We start from the raw sequence: 17,826 nt of genomic DNA on the forward strand, positions 1-17,826 counted from the left end.
GCTGAAAGTTTGTATTCTTTTACCAACCTTTCCCTTTTCCCTCACCCCCAGCCTCTGGCAGCCACTTCTACTCTTTGTTTCTATGAGTTTAACTTTTTTCCCACATATTCCACATAATTCCACATATAGGTGATACCATGCTCTATTTGTCTTCCTCTATCTGGCTTATTTCACTTAGCATAATGCTCTCAAGGTCCATCCACGTTATCACAAATGGCAGGGTTTCCTTCTTTCTCGTGGCTGAATACTATTCCACAGGCTATCCGTACACCACATCTTCTTCTTTTTTTTTAAATTAACAAATAATGTATTACTTGTTTCATGGGTACAGGTCTGTGATTCTTCAGTCTTACACAATTCACAGCGCTCACCATAGTACATACCCTGCCTAATGTCCATCACCCAGCCACCCCATCCCTCCCACCCCCCTCCACTCCAGCAACCCTCAGTTTGTTTCCTGAGATTAAGAGTCTCTTATGGTTTGTCTTCCTCTCTGGTTTTGTCTCGTTTTATTTGTCCCTCCCTTCCCCTATGATCTTCTGTCTTGTTTCTCAAATTCCTCATATCAGTGAAATTGTATAATACTTGTCTTTCTCTGATTGACCTGTTTCACTTAGCATACCTTCTAGTTCCATCCATGTCATTGCAAATGGCAAGATTTCATTTTTTGATGGCTGCATAATATTCCATTATATATACCACATCTTCTTTATCCATTCATCTGTTGATGGACATCTAGGCTCTTTCCATAGTTTGGCTATTGTGGACATTGCTGCTTTATATAAACATTGGGGTGCACGTGCCCCTTCGGATCACTACATTTGTATCTTTGGGGTAAATACCCAGTAGTGCAATTGCTGGGTCATAGGTTAGCTCTATTTTCAACTTTTGAGGAACCTCCATACTGTTTTCCAGAGTGGCTGCACCAGCTTGCATTCCCACCAACAGTGTAGGAGGGTTCCCCTTTCTCCACATCCTCACCAACAACTGTCATTTCCTGACTTGTTAATTTTAGCCATTCTGACTGGTGTGAGGTGGTATCTTATTGAGGTTTTGATTTGGATTTCCCTGATGCCGAGTGATGTTGAGCACTTTTTCATGTATCTGTTGGCCATTTGGATGTCTTCTTTGCAGAAATGTCTGTCTTCTGCCCATTTCTTGTATTCAAATCATTTTCAAATGATTCAAATCATGGGGCATTTTCCTTAAAAATAAAAAGAAGTCCTAATAATAATAATAATAATAATTAAAAATAATAAAATCAGAACTAGAACTTGATGTGCATTGTTTAAAAAAATCCTTCTAAATATGTTCCTTTGATTTTAGAAGTTGGCTTTGGTCTCCGAATTCTGGAAGATGTAATGGAATATTAAAGATGGTCTGGAATGGCACCTTCATGGGTGTGATTTTTTTTTTTTTAAGTAGAGTTGACACACTATAAATTATACTAGTTTCAGCTATATACAACAGTGATTTGACAACTCTATACATGATGTTCTGCTCACCACAAGTGTAGCTAAGATCTGTCACCACACAAGGCTATTACAATACCATTGACTATATTCCCTGTGCTGTACCTCTCATCCTCATGCCTTATGCATTCCATGACTGGAAGCCTGTGCCTCTCATTCCCCTTCACCCATTTTTGCCCATCCTCCTATCTCCCTCCCCTCTGGCAACCACCATTTTATTTTTCTGTATTTATTGGTGTGATTTTTTTATTCATTTCACAGGCAGGAGAAACCTGCAATGCACAGTCAAATGAACTATTGCAGTCCACGTGGAGCAGAGAGCAAGGCTGGATGGGGTGAGTACAGAGAGTGAAGGATTTGGAAGCTGAGTTCACAGTCAGCAAAACTACCAACCCACTGTGAGGATTTTAGCAAAATAGGGTTCTTTCTGTTCCAGAATTTCATGACGCAGGTTCAAGTTTTACATGAATTCTGTACAATCAAAATTCCCATCTGCATGAATCATTGAGAGAAGAGGGTTTCCGATGGAATTATTCAGACAGACATGGTTCATCTTTCAAGTCAGTGATGGAAAATGATGATAGGGACTCCAGGATCAGATGGCCAGGGTTCAGAAATGTAATTCATTCACCATGAGGACATTTTGAAACTGAACTTAACATTGTCCAGGTTTAGGCCTTCTGTTTTGGTCACTTTTTAGTTAAAATGTCTGGTAAGCAATGTTTATCTTAGTAATGGCAGAGCTAATGTCTGAATAGGGACACTGCTAGAAAATTAATGCATAAAGTTTTTCTGTTTCTAATATAAAGGAGTCATCTATTAGCATAAACTATGCTTTGAAGATAGGGACTAGCACATGGAACAAATATTGTGAGCCTAGGATTCTATTGTGGAATACGGTATTTGTTACAGTGAGAGATGATTATCAAAATTCAAACATTCTGACTGAGTAGCACTGATGGGTAAAAGGAGAAGGATATTTTGGTTAAAGTACATGATTGTTCTTGAAAATGTGAGTGTAATTAGGATTCCAGTAGGGTGCCTGTGTGGCTCATTCAGTTAAGTGTCTGCCTTTGGCTCAGGTCATGACCTCAGGGTCCTGGGTTGAGCCCCGTGTTGGGAGCCTTCTTCTCCCTCTCCCTCTGCTGCTCTGCCCCGCCCCTGTGTGCGCTCTCTCTCTCAAATAAATATATATATATATATTTTAAAAAGGATTCCGATGAATTATTTTGCTAACTGTTCTTTATTATACAAAATAATGTATTATAAATGGAAAAACTAATCTCTCTTCTTGAGAAAAAAATCATTTGAGAAAATCTTGCTTACAAAGGGTTCCTGGAAATTCCACAGAAGATCCTTTTTTCTGTAGATTTGTTCATTTTCTCACTACCCCATAGACCTTTTTCTGATGTTTTAGTTTGATGTTCTAGATCTGACAGGGTGCTGCGTCCCTCAGATATGCAGAGTAAATCTTTCTTGTATGATTGCTTCATATTTTTAAAAAAGATGTATTTAAGACTTCTATTATAGACCCACTTTTATCATGGTGGGCGTGTAAGCTGTTTTCCACCTTTTTTGGAGAGCAAATTGACAATAAATATTCAGAACCTTAATCTACTGCACATCCTTTAGCTCAGTAATTTCACATCTGGAATTTTGTTCTGTTGCAATGATCAGAGATTAAAGACTAAACTGGTGTACAGAGATTTCATGTAAGAACATACATAAGAAAATTGGAAATGAACAGGGGCACCTGGGTGGCTCAGTCATTAAGCATCTGCCTTCGGCTCAGGTCATGATCCCGGGGTCCTGGGATCGAGCCCCGCACCAGGCTCCGTGCTCAGCGGGAAGCCTGCTTCTCCCTCTCCCACTCCCCCTGCTTGTGTTCCCTCCCTCGCTGTCTCTCTCTCTGTCAAATAAGTACATAAAAATCTTAAAAAAAAAAAAGAAAATTGGAAATGAACGACATCCAGTAGTGGGAAATAATTATGTTACAATATACCCACACAGTGAAATTTTATGTAGTCATTAAAGCCATGTTTGTATAGCCCATTTTGTGCTCTGATGTTAAATTAAAAAGAGAAGAAGTATGTAAAGTATGTAAAGTAATATAAGAGATATATTCCCAGTTTTCTTTTAACCAAAATAGTTTGAGGTATGATTTACATACAGTATGATCTTCCCTGTTCAGGTATGTACTTTGATTAGTTTTGACAAATGTGTACAGTCATTTAATAACCCCACAATCAAGATATAGACTCTACCACCCCAAAAAGTTTCCTTTTGTCCCTGGTAGTTAATACTCTTCCTCTATTCTCAGTCCTTGGCAAACTATAGTTTTGTGTTTTCCAGAATGTCAGATAAATGGAATCATGTTGCTCATTGCATCTGCCTTCCTTCATCTCTGAGATTCATCTGTGTTGTATGCATCAGTATTTCACTCCCCCTCCCTTTTATTTTTAGAGAGCGGGAGGGAGGGGGGAGGGGCAGAGGGAGTGGGAGAGAATCTTAAGGAGGCTCCACGCATGCCCAGCGCAGAGCCCCATGTGGGGCTTGATCTCACAATCCTGAGATCATGACCTGAGCTGAAATCAAGAGTTGGTCGCTTAACCGACTGAGCTGCCCAGGTGCCCCTTCACTCCATCTATTGTAGAACACCATTACATTGTATAGACATTTGTTCATTCACTGGTCCACAGACGTTTGGATTGTTTCCAGTTTCTGGGAATTGTGGACCAGTGAGTAGAGGACATAATATTTTTATGTCCCTTGGATAGACACCATGGGAAGATTACTGGGTCATATGGTGAATGTAAGTTTAAGAAATTGCTAATCTCTTTTAAAGAGTGTCTGTACCATTTTGCATTCCTACCAGCAATGAGAGTTCCAATTGCTTTGCATCCTCTACACTCGTGGAATCGTCTATTCTAAAATTTTAGCCATTCTAGTAGGTGTGCAATGGTATCTCATTTTCCTAGTAATTAATACCAAGTATCTTTCCATGTGCTTATAAGCTATCCATGTATTTTCTCTAGTGAAATGTCTATTTAAGTCTCTTAAAATTGTGGTTGATTTTTTATTGAGTTTTGAGAGTTCTTTATATATGCTATATATAATTCCTTTGTCAGATATGTGATTTGCAAATAGTTTTCCCAGTTTATAGCTTGTCTTTTCAGTTTCCTAATAGTGTCTTTTTAATGAGCACAAGTTTTTAGTTTATCAACTTAGCTATTTTTAATTTTATGGTTCATGCTTTTTTTGTAATAAACTTCTTAGTTTGAATAGTTTTAGATTTATAAAAGAAATTGTGAAAATAACACAGAGTTCTCATACACCCCAAGCCACTTTCCCTATATTAATGTAAATACGGTTCATTTGTCACAAGCAACGAATATGGTTTATGTTTTTTGTGTCTTATCTAGGAAGTCTTTGCTTGTCCCAAAGTCACAATGATTTACCATAGAAATTTTCTGTAGAATGTTTTTATGTAGAAATTTTATAGTTTTAGCTTTTAGGTTTCAGTCTATGATACATTTTCTTTTCTTTTCTTTTTTTTTTAAAGATTTTATTTATTTATTTGACAGAGAGACAGCGGGGCGGTAGTGGGAGAGGGAGAAACAGGCTTCCCGTTGAGCAGGGAGCCTGATGCGGGGCTCAATCCCAGAACCCTGGGATCTCGCGACCTGAGCCAAAGGCAGACGCTTAACGACTGAGCCACCCAGGTGCCCCTATGATACATTTTCAATGAATTTTCGTGTGTGATTTGAAATAATGTTGAGATTAATTTTTGTTTCTGTGTGGGCATTCAGTTTTTCCAGCACTATTTGCTGATAGACCTTTAATTAATATATATATATTTATATTATGTACATCATGTTTTTTATTTTATTATATATAATAAAACACTTGTATATATAATATATATTTTTACGTTAATATTTACATATAATTTATGCATATTTATATAACTATAAAAAAGCCTGACTGCATTGTGGTTCCTCTTTTTCCATGTGGTTTAGTCCAGAAGTTGAGAATCCTATACTCTCTACTTCTGCATCTACCCTTACCATAAACCCCCATTACTTAACACAACTTGAGTGGATCTATGTTTCTTGCAACCTAAAGGAAACTTACTAGCAAGCAAACCTAACACAGTAAAAAAAAATTACTTTTGTTCCTATTTTTAATTCCAGTACATTTTTTTAGCATCCATTGGGAAGTTCTGTTTCTTCTATTGTCTGGCTTTTATGGGGTGTGGATGAATGACTAAAGAAAATCGTGCGCTGGCCCCAAAATTTCTCTTCCAAGGTTTGGCCTCCATGTGTGAAACTAGAGCTATGTCTTTTATTATAACATTATAGTTCTGAGAGTTGTAAATACATTGCTAAGATCAATGGATAACATACTAATATGTTAACCAGTTACTTACTATTTTTTTTTAAAAGATTTTATTTTATTTATTTGACAGAGAGAAAGAGACAGCTAGAGAGGGAACACACAAGCAGGGGGAGTGGAAGAGGGAGAAGCAGGCTCCCGGCCGAGCAGAGAGCCCGATGCGAGGCTCGATCCCAGGAACCTGGGATCATGACCTGAGCCGAAGGCAGATGCTTAACGACTGAGCCACCCAGGTGCCCCACCAGTTACTTATTTTTAAATTTATTTTGCATATTATCCCAGCTCAAAGTCCAGAGTTCTGAAAACAAGTAAATTCTGAAAGAGAGGGTTGCAAGTAGAAATTTTCTGAACAGATGCCAAGACTTGTACTTGTGAAACTGGTTATCAAAGATGGTAAAAGGGTTGCCAAAGCTTGGTTTTGCATCCTTGATATGTAGCACATGATGGTGAAGGTCATAGACTAAGGAGTCCGAGTCCCTTGTTTCAAGGCCTCTCCCTAACTTGTGTGAGCTTGAACAGATTACAAAGCCTCCTATGGCCTCAATTCTTTCTTCTGCTCACAGGGGCGATTGGGAGGCTCCTATCAGGTCATGTACCTGGTGCAGAGGAAGTGGTCAGCAGCTGTCAGTTCATCTCTTTGCTCCTTATAGTCCCAGCTCTCAGGCCAGGGGGCCTGGAGGCCTGAACTGCCTGCATTTTCAGGCTAATTGTCCACTTTGCTGTGAAGGCTTCCCATTTCACTGAGCCCTTGAGCCACCCCATCTGTTCAGTCATCTCTGTTTCCCCGTGTGGGTTCCCTCCTCCTTTCTAAGACCCTTAATTAGTTTTGGGTGATAGAATGAACAGCACCACCTGAGCATCAGTTATTAGCAATAAGTGAGTTTCCTCTGAGTAGCTATTGTACACTAATTATTCCCACAAAAAGCTAGTTTTCTGCAGCTCTGATTACCTGCTGAATTATACCAATGCATATTGAAAAACTTTTTTTCCTTGTTGTTTTGAAATCATTTGCCTCAGGTTCATCTAGTGAAACCAGAAACACCTGCAATAACATTGAGATGAAATTCTTTTGTTTTACTTTTTTTCACTTTTTAACTCCGGTGCCTTTTTATTTTTTATTTTTGTAGCATCCCTTTGGGAAGTTCTATTTCTTTTTTCCTCTGGCTCATGTTTCCTAAATGGACAATTCATTGTTTAATAGTTGCTATCTCTGGGAGGTGTTGCTCTTTGCCAGGGGTGGTATTGTCATGCCAGGCCTGGGGTGTTAATTCTTTCACTGACTTTTGCTCCACGTCCACATGACGTGGCAACAGGATAAAGAAGCTACTGAGTTGAACCAGCTAGAAATTCAATTCAACTAGATTAGATTAGCACCTGCTAGAGGCAATGGGCATAATGGTTAGAGCAGGAGGCACAGAAATGAAGCACATTTCATTTGGCTGGGTATAAGAAAAAAACTCTTTCCAGCACTACAATCAAGTTTTCTGTGCTTTTGTTGAACCATGGGATAAGTGTATAACATACTACAAGCCCATATTACTTCGGATGTTTATTTTAATTTCACATTGGGTCTCAGTTTCAGAGATACCATAGGGAGTGGTGTACATGCTTAGTCTAAAGGGGGCACGGCTATTTAGATCTGTGACTGACTTCTTTCTCTTTATAACTTTTTGTACAACAGTTAATTTCATAATTAATTAGAAAACAGACTTGAAGATTGTAATTGGGAGGAAATCTGGTAAGGAGTCATTGCAGTTGGCCAGGAGAACTGAAAATGACAGGGATTAGTTTAGGGGTCAGGAAATGGAGAGATGAGGACAGCTTTGAGATTTTTAAAAAAATGCTTTTTGTTTAATTAATATTCTATAAAAATAACTTTCTTTTCGGTGTATAGTGCTCTGAGTTTTAACGAATGTATAGAGTCATATAGACACCACCGCAATTATACTGTAGAACAGTTCTGTCACCTCCCAGAATTCCCTCATGTTGTAGTCAACCCCTCCCCCACACCTAAGCCCTGACATCCACCCACCTCCATCTATAATGTCATACAAATGGAACCTTGCTGTAGTTAGCTTTCTGAGACTGGTTTCTTTCATTCAACGGAATGCCTTTTTTTTTTTTACTTTTTTTTTTTTATTCTTATGTTAATCCCCATACATTACATCATTAGTTTTAGATGAAGTGTTCCATGATTCATTGTTTGTGCATAACGCCCAGTGCTCCATGCAGAACGTGCCCTCCTCAGTACCCACCACCAGGCTAACCCATCCTCCCACCCCCCTCCCCTCTAGAACCCTGTTTGTTTTTCAGAGTCCATCGTCTCTCATGGTTCGTCTACCCCTCCGATTTCCCCCGCTTCATTCTTCCCCTCCCGCTACCTTCTTCTTCTTCTTTTTTTTTTTCTTAACATATATTGCATTATTTGTTTCAGAGGTACAGATCTGAGATTCAAGTGTCTTGCACAATTCACAGCGCTTACCAGAGCACATACCCTCCCCAGTGTCTATCACCCAGTCACCCCATCCTTCCCACCCCACCCCCCACTCCAGCAACCCTCAGTTTGTTTCCTGAGGTTAAGAATTCCTCATATCAGTGAGATCATATGATACATGTCTTTCTCTGTTTGACTTATTTCACTCAACATAATACCCTCCAGTTCCATCCACGTCGTTGCAAATGGCAAGATCTCATTCCTTTTGATGGCTGCATAATACAACGGAATGCCTTTTACAATACATCAATTTCTTAGTATTTCATTGTATGGATATACTAGGGTTTGTGTAACTCCTTTTCCTGAAGGACATTTGAGTTATTCCATTTTGGTGGTTAGGAGTAGAACTGCTGTAAACATTTGTGTGCATGTTTTTGTGTAAATATAAGTTTTCACATCTTTAGAGTAAATAGCTAGGTGTGGGATTAATGGGTCATATGATGTGTATGTTTAACTTTATAAGAAACCACCAAACTATTTTCCAAGGTGGATGTGACATTTTGCATTCCCACCGGCAGTGCAGAGTTGCAGTTGGTCTGCATCCTTGCAAGTATTTGGTATTGTCTTACAAAGTAATTATTTCAGTAGGTGTATAGTGGTATCTCATTGTGGTTTTAATTTGCATTTCCCTAAAGCCTAATGATGTTGAGCATCTTTTCATGTACTTAAATATATGATATTCTGGATATGGGACCTTTGCTGGGTACATGATTTGCAAATATTTTCTCCCAGTCTGTAGCTTGTCTTTTTGTTCTTTTAACAGTGTCTTTTACAAAGCAAAAGTTTCAATATTGATGAAGTCCAATTTGATTTTTTTCTTTTAAATAAATCCAATTTATAAAGCTTATAACTTCAGACATAAATTTTTGCCTTTTATTGCCATGCATTTGCTATTAAATACTAGCATCAGAATATTTTCAGGTTGTTCCTTATAGTTGCACAAGTTGTGCACTGCACAGTTCTAGGAGGCATGATTTACATGGACTACAGTGTGAATGGTAACCCCCAAAGCTGTGAGTGTACAAATTGTACAACCATACATTATCTCTTTGGGTGTCTTCTCTACTGCACAGACCGCTTTCATTGCTGTGGTTCTGTTTTACTTCTCTTGCCATTTATTATTATGTGGAGTCTATATGGCAGCTATCTTTAAGAAGCTTCTGTATATGAATCATCTAAAGCTAACTTGTTCCTACTGACTCTCAACTAGCTGATGGCCCATCCTTGGGGTTCCACGAACATCATGCTTTCAGGCTTTTTTCCTTAGCTTTCTCTTTCTATTAATTTGCATTTAGGGAAATTGGAAACTCCCTGCAGCCAGCCAGTTTTTACTGTCTACACAGCCATGGTTTTGAAACTCACATCCAAACAAATGACTAAAAACTTAAGATTTGTAGCATCATCCATTATGCCCTTCTGGATTTGCAAAAAAAAAAAAAAAAAAAGCATCAGAATATAAAAAGCAGGAAAAAAAAGCAACAGAATATAAAGACAGAAATGCCATTTGCAGGGAATATTTTGGCTATGAGTAATTCATTATTAACTCTGAGAAACTCTGAGGGGGCGCATGACCTCCCTCTGACAATAGGAATGTACCATTCAGTGTTAGGAGATTTATTATATTGTGAATACTTGCTCCCAGTTAAAGATGGGATCGCCAACTGTTAATTGATCAACATTGTTGCAGCAGAACCAGGAAAATTCAACAGAACAGAACCGTTCTAGGTGTGCAACAACATCATTATCTTCATCATTAATACAAGCTCTAAAATGCTGCACTGGGATGCAGGGATAGGGAAGGATGAGCAAGTATCCTGCTTTTGAGTTGTTTTTATTAAAAAATCAGGTGGATTATGTTTTTATGTAGAGAAGGCACATAATAAGATTGTATCTTGGGAACAAGCATAAGTTAAATGGAGAAGTTGGTAAAGAGGGCTTAAGGTTTGGGAGGAGTGGGTGTATAATATCACAGGAAAGTAAAAAGATTATTTAAGAAGGTATCACTGGGGCGCCTGGGTGGCTCAGTCGGTTAAGTATCTGCCTTCAGCTCAGGTCATGGTCCCAGGGTCCTGGGATAGAGCCCCGCATCAGGCTCCCTGCTCAGCGGGGAGTCTGCCTGTCCCTCTCCCTCTGACCTTCCCCTCGCTCGTTCTCTTTCATAAATAAATAAAAATTAATAATAATAATAAAGAAGGGATCATTGCTTGGAGAATCCAAAGAAACGAGTTGAGAGATAAGGGGAGGGACTTATTTACTGAGGGGCTATTGATCCACTCTTAAGAAATGGTAGTATACAAAAAGGTGGAACCAACAGGTGTTTTTTTGTTTGGTAAGTAAGCCCAGGAAGGTATTACAGGAAAGGTGATCTTTCCAGGTGTCTTCCACCTAGCTGACCTCTTCATAATAGCTACAGTATGATTTCAGAAAGCATCCTGTTTTTCACCATTAAAGATGGTGCAAAATTTATGATGCTAGGCTTAGGCTGTGTGTGTGTTTAAATAGATATGTCCTTTATCAAGTTGATTAAGTCTCCCTGTATTCCTAGTTTGTTGAGAGGATTTTTAAATTTTTTATCAATGGGTGTTAGGTTTTGCCAAATGCTTTCTTTTCATCTGTTGTTAAGATTATATGATTTTCCTTCTTTAGCTTGTTGTGGTGGATTACACTAATTGATTTTTGGATATTGAAGCAGTCTTGCATACTTGCACTAAATCTCTCTTGGTTATGGGTATATAATTCTTTTTATACATTGTTGGATTTGATTTGCTAACATTTTATTGGGGATTTTGCATCTATGTAAATGAAAGATACTGGTCTCCAGTTTTCCTTTCTTATAATATCTTTATCTTGTTTTATGAATGCTGGCCTCCTAGAATGAGTTAGGAAGTATTCCCTCTGCTTTTATTTTCAGGAAGAGATTATAGAGGATTAGCATCATATTTCCTTTAAATGTTTGGTAGAATTCATTTGTGAAACCATCCAGACCAGATACTTTCTTTTTGGAAGGTTATTCTTGATTATATTTATTTAATATGTATAGAGGCCTATCTAATTAATCTATTTTTCCTTGTATGAGTTTTAGTAGTTTGTATCTTTTAAAGAATTGATCTATTTCATCTAAGTTATGAAATTTGGGGGCATAGGGTTGTTCATAACATTTTTTATTATCCTTTTGATGTTCATGGAATTAGTAGTGGTTACCCCTCTTTCATTTCTGATATTAGCAATTTGTGCCTTTTTTTTTTTTTTTGGATAGCTTGGCCAGGGGTTTTTTAATATTTTTTTTTTTTTTAAAAAACCCGCTTTTGTTTTTTCTTTTTTTTTTTTTTTTTTATTATTTTTTTTTTTTTTTTTTTTTTTTGGATAGCTTGGCCAGGAGTTTATTAATATTATTGATCTTTTCAAAGAACCAGCTTTTGATTTCTCTATTGATTTTTTTTTTTAAAAAAGATTTTATTTATTTATTTGAGAGAGAGAGAGTGCACACAAGTGGATGGGGGGAAGGGCAGAGGGGGAGGGAGAGGAAGAAGCAGACTCTTCACTGAGCAGGGAGCCCAACTCGGGGCCTCTGTTGATTTTCTTTAATAATTTCCTGTCTTTTATTTTATTGATACCTGTTCTAATTTTTTATTATTTCTTTTCTTCTGCTTGCTTCAGCCTTCATGTACCTCTTCCTCTAGTTTCCTAAGGTGGAAGTTTAGGCTACTCATTTAAGATCTTTCTTCTTTTCTAATATATGCATTCAATGCTGCAAATTTCAGTTTAAGATTTCACTGCCTCCCACACATTTTAATAGTTGTATTTTCATTTTCATTTAGCCCAAACTATTTTTTTCTTCCAAAATTTTATTTAAATTCAAGCTAGTTAATATACAGTGCTAATATATAGTGCAGTTTTAGTTTCAGGGGTAGAATTTAGTGATTCATCACTTATACATAATACCCAGTGCTCATCACAAGTGCCCTCCTTAATACCCATCACCCATTTAGCCCATCCCCTGCCCACCCCTTTCCATCAACCTTCAGTTTGTTCTCTGTAGTCAAGAGTCTCTTATGGTTTGTCTCTCTCTCTGTTTTTTAGCTTATTTTATTTTTCCTTCCCTTCCCCTATGTTCATCTGTTTTGTTTCTTAAATTCCACGTATGAGTGAAATCATCTGATATTTGTCTTTCTCTGACTGACTTATTTTGCTTAGCATAATACCCTCTAGTTCCAGCCACGTCATTGCAAATGGCAAGATTTCTGATGACTGAGTAATATTCCATTTGGGAATATCCAGAAGATATGACTGAGTGGTTCTGTTTTACTTCTGATGACTGAGTAATATTCCATTGGGAATATCCAGAAGATATTCCATATCTTCTTTATCCATTCATCTGTAGATGGGCATCTGGGCTCTTTCCATAGTTTGGCTATTGTGGACATTGCTGCTGTAAACATTGGGGTGCATGTGCCCATTTGAATCAGTATTTTTGTATCCTTTGCATAAATACCTAGTAGTGCAATTGCTGGGTCATAGGGTAGTACTGTTTTTAACTTTTTGAGGATCCTCCATACTGTTTTCCACAGTGTCTGCACCAGTTTGCATTCCCACCAACAGTGTAAGAGTGTTCCCCTTTCTCTGCATCCTCACCAACATCTGTTGTTTTTTGTGTTATTAATTTTAGCCATTCTGACAGGTGTGCAGTGGTATCTCATTGTGGTTTTGATTTGTATTTCCCTGATGCTGAGTGATGTTGAGCATTTTTTCATGTGTTTGTTTGCCATTTCTATGCCTTTTTTGGAGACATGTCTGTTCATGTCTTCTGTCCATGTCTTAATGGGATTATTTATTTTTTTGGGTGTTGAGTTTGATAATTTCTTTATAGATTCTGGATACTAGCCCTTTATCCATCATGTCATTTGCAAATATCTTCTCCCATTTCACAGGTTGCCTTTTTGTTTTGTTGAATGTTTCCTTCACTGTTAGGAAGATAACTTCTTGTTAGCTTTTATCTTGGTGAGGTCCGAGTTCATTTTTGCTTTTGTTTCCCTTGCCTCCAGAGATGTGTCTAGTAAGAAGTTGCTACAGCTGAGGTCAAGTCCAAAATACTTTTAAATTCCTTCTTTGACCTATGTGTTATTTAGGAGTATGTTGTTTAATCTCCAAATATTTGGGGATTTTTCCAGCTATCTTTCAGTTATTGATTTCCAGTTTAATTCCAGTGTGGCCTGAGAGCATATTTTGTATGGTTTCTGTTCTTCTAAATTTGCTAAGGCATGTTTTATGGCACAGAATGTGGTCTGTCTTGGTGAATGTTCTGTGTGAACCTGAGAAACAAGTTTTTTTGACTATTGTTGGATGAAATATTCTATACATATCGGTTGGATCTGGTTAATTGATGCTGTTGTTTAGTTCATCTGTATCCTTAAATATATCCTTCTGGATCTGCCAATCACTGACAGAAGGGTGTTGAAGTCTCCAACTATAATAATGGATTTTTCTCTTTCTCCTTGAAGTTCTATGAGTTTTTCCATCAAGTATTTTGATGCTCTTTTGTTGGGTATAGATAAGTTAGGGATTGTTATGCCTTCTTGGAGAACTGACCCCTTTATCATTGTATAATGACCTTCTTTACTCTATGAATTTCTTTGTTCTGAAGTCTGCTTTGTCTGAAATTAATATAATTATTCCAGCTTTCTTTTGATTAGTGTTAGCGTGGTATATCTTTCTTCATCCTTTTACCTTTAATCTATCTTTATATTTAAAGTGAGTTTCTTGTAGACAATATATAGTTGGATCTTGTTTTTGTATCTCCTCTGACAATCTCTGATTTTTAATTGGTATATTTAGACCATTCACATTTGATGTGATTATTGATATAGTTGGATTAATATCTATCATGTTTGTAACTTTTTCCTATTTACTGCATTTATACTTTGCTTCTTTTTAATCTTCCCCTTTTTTCTGCCTTCTCTGATTTTAATTGAGCAGTTTATATTATTCCATTTTCTTCTTTCTCTTAGCATCTTGATTATACTTCCATTTAAAAAAAGTTGTAACAGTTTCCCTTTTGTTTGCATTACACATTTACAACTAATCAAAGTCCACTTTCAAATACTATGCTACTTCACAGGTAGTGCAGGTACCTTATAACAGAGTGTTCCCAATTCGTCCCTCCCATCCCTTCTAATACTGAGGTCATCTGCTTCACTTATCCACATGCTATAATCACCCAATATATTGCCGCTTTTATTGCTTCAAATGAAAGGTTATCTATTAGATTGATTAGGAATGAGTTAGCCTGGCTGTGTTCAATGTTTTCTGTAGCTAATGGTTCCAGAGGCTTAAGTTTCTTTGTTTCCCTACTTGCTGCCCACCCCCACTCCAGTTTATTGTCTTTGGGTTTCCCTAAGACTTTCTTCATAAACAGAATTTGTGTCTTGTGCTTCTCTCAGTTGTAATCTACTTTTATTATATTAGAGCCCAGTTGATGTGGTGGTAAGACAACAGGAAAACTTTATAATTTTATATTAAATCTCAATTTTTTTTAGTGGTCTGAGTCTCTAGGTTATGACCTTCTGAACCATTTCTTAGCCTTTTTTCTCCTCTTATAGGAGATAGGAAGGCTAGAGGGGATTGGAGTTGTCTTAATTGCCCTCTCACCAGGCTGGCTAAGCCTCTGATAATTTCCCTTTAGGGTTGGCCTTTGTTATGGAGAAAATCTGGGTGTAGTTCAAAATGTTTACTTTTTCCCTCCAGTACCAGAAAGATAGATAAGAGAAGTTTTTTCTCCCAATTTTTATCTTGAGAGCATGATGGGCTTCTAGAGATAAAACCCATGAAAGTGTGGAAGTTTCCTAAAACTGAGCCCCCACGGTTTTTAAGTCTGAAATTAGTCCACACTCAGCCTCCAGGAATGCATCAATTATGGTTTAAATATTCCTACCAGTTACTAGCTCTAATGGCTTCTGCTCCCAGTAACCTGATCTCAATCTTGGTTCTCTGTATTCTCCTGTCTCTCTAGTGTTAGGGTGGCACTTTGCCATGTGACCCCAATTTTCTGATGGATCTAAGAAGTCATTGATTTTTCAGTTTGTTCAGTTTTTATCTTGTTGTGAGGATGGGAGTGATGACTTTCAAATTCTTTTCATGTTGGGACTGGGAACCTTCTGGGACTGTCATGGGATATATATTATGGGACATGAAGTAGGTCAAAAAGGAAACCTCCTTTGTGTGGATCCCAAGTAATGTATTGCACTATGGCTTCCAACTCTTTGCTGTCACTTTAAAAAAAAAAGTAAACAATTAGCAAACAGAAATAAAATAAAGAATAAATTCAGCAAAAGTTAAAAAAATACACAAATGGTAAAAAACAAAGTTCAGTTTTAAAACAAATTTCATAGCCCTTTCTTTGAAATATTTAAGTAAACAGTAGTATACAGGTGCCCTGTGCAAAGGAAGTGACAACAATGACTGCTCTCTCAAGGACATCTTGTGATATTGAGCTGGATGAACTTTGGAAATGACCTAAGAACCTACAGAGGAGTCAACAAACTATAACCCACCAGCCACATCTGGCATACCATGTGCTTTTATATGGTCGACAGGCTGAGAGTGACTTTTATATTTATAAATAATTGGAAAATAAAAGAAAAAGAAGAATATTTCATGATACATGAAAGTTACATGAAATTCAAATTTCACTGTCCACAAATAATGTTTTATTGGAACCTAGCCATACTCATTTGTTTACATATTGTCTATATGCTCTCGAGCTATAATGGCAGAATTGAGTAGTTGCCCTGTGAGACTCTGTATGGCACTCTCATCACTTTGGACTAATGCTTGGCACCCTACAAATTGCAGTGGGGCAGTTATAACTCCCCAGCATTTTAAATGTCATATGATGACATCCCTCCCTTTTGCCCTTCCTCCCACCAACCTTCCTTTTGTTTGTTTCTTCCTTTCTTCCTTCTTTTCCTCATTTCCTCCCTTTCTTTCTTTCTCTTCCCCTCATTTATTCATTTGCATTTACAGTAAATATCCACTAAGTCAAAACAAGAAAGGAAAAGTGGACTTTGAATCATGCTTTTTTTTTTTAAGATTTTATTTATTTATTTGCGAGAGAGAATGAGAGAGAGAGAGAGCACATGGGGGGGGGGTCAGAGGGAGAAGCAGACTCCCTGCTGAGCAGGGAGCCTGATGTGGGACTCGATCCCGGGACTCCAGGATCATGACCTGAGCCGAAGGCAGTCGCTCAACCGACTGAGCCACCCAGGCGCCCATTGAATCATGCTTTTAAGACACAATGGAGGGGCACCTGGGTGGCTCAGTCGGTTAAGCGTCTGCCTTCGGCTCAGGTCATGATCCCAGGGTCCTGGGATCGAGCCCTGCATTGGGCTCACTGCTCCGTGGGAAGCCTGCTTCTCCCTCTCCTTCTGCTTCCCCCGCTTGTGCTCTCTCACTCTCTCTGTCAAATAAATTAAAAAAAAAAAAAAGACACAATGGAGTGTGCATGATTTTGTTATAGAATTAGGTGGCAAAGCATTCTGCATATTGTGCAATGACATAGTTATGCTAAAAGAATACAATATATGTCAACCAGATTAATCATCACAATATCCCTAGCTCGCAGGAAAGCAATGGTTAGAAAAATTAGAAAAACTTAAACAGTTTCTCATCACAGTAGGATTTCTTCACAAAAATAAATCAATGAGGGGCACTTGGGTGGCTCAGTGGGTTGGGTGTCTGCCTTTAGCTCAGGTCATGATCCTGGAACCCTGGGATCGAACCCCACATTGGGCTCCCTACTCAGTGGGGAGCCTACTTCTCCCTATCTCTCTGCCTGCCCCTCTCCCTGTTTGTGCTCTCTCTCTGTCAAATAAATAAATAAAATCTTAAAAAAAAAATGAAACAATGAAAATGATCCTGCTACCAAAGAACATTTCTGAGTGGCCCACTTGTTAGCCAAGCAAGGAAAGCCATTTTCGAATGGTGAATTAACTAATTATGATTGATTGCAGCAGCGAAGGAAATGTGTTCAGAGAAAATAAACTTGTTGAGACTTTTAGCCTTTCAGTGAAGTGTACTGAATGTAAAGTGTTCAAAGCCTGTGGTTATTTATTGTGTTATTCATTAGCAGGTACTTTGTAGAAAATACTTGAATCTATCATGTGTAGCTCCATCCAGTAGCTCCATTGGTGAACTCATTTGCTCTCATGGATGTAACTATAGTTGGATCCATGAATTTTTGCCAGAAAAAGAAACTGAATACCCTGACTTGTGCCAAACAGCAGTTCAATGGCAGTGGTAAAGTTTTACTGTGATTTTTTAAGCTCGGGGCTAAGATTGAAATTTTTTGAAGTGAGAAGCACTGCCTTCAGCCAATACTACTGAACACTGAGTGGCTCTGAAAATTAGTTTTTGCTGCATTCTTGATTTTTTTTTTTTTTTTTTTTTTTTTTTTAAATTTTTTTTTTTTTT

This window comes from Neomonachus schauinslandi, chromosome 12, assembly GCF_002201575.2.
Source record: "Neomonachus schauinslandi chromosome 12, ASM220157v2, whole genome shotgun sequence".
NCBI classification, from domain to species: domain Eukaryota; kingdom Metazoa; phylum Chordata; class Mammalia; order Carnivora; family Phocidae; genus Neomonachus; species Neomonachus schauinslandi.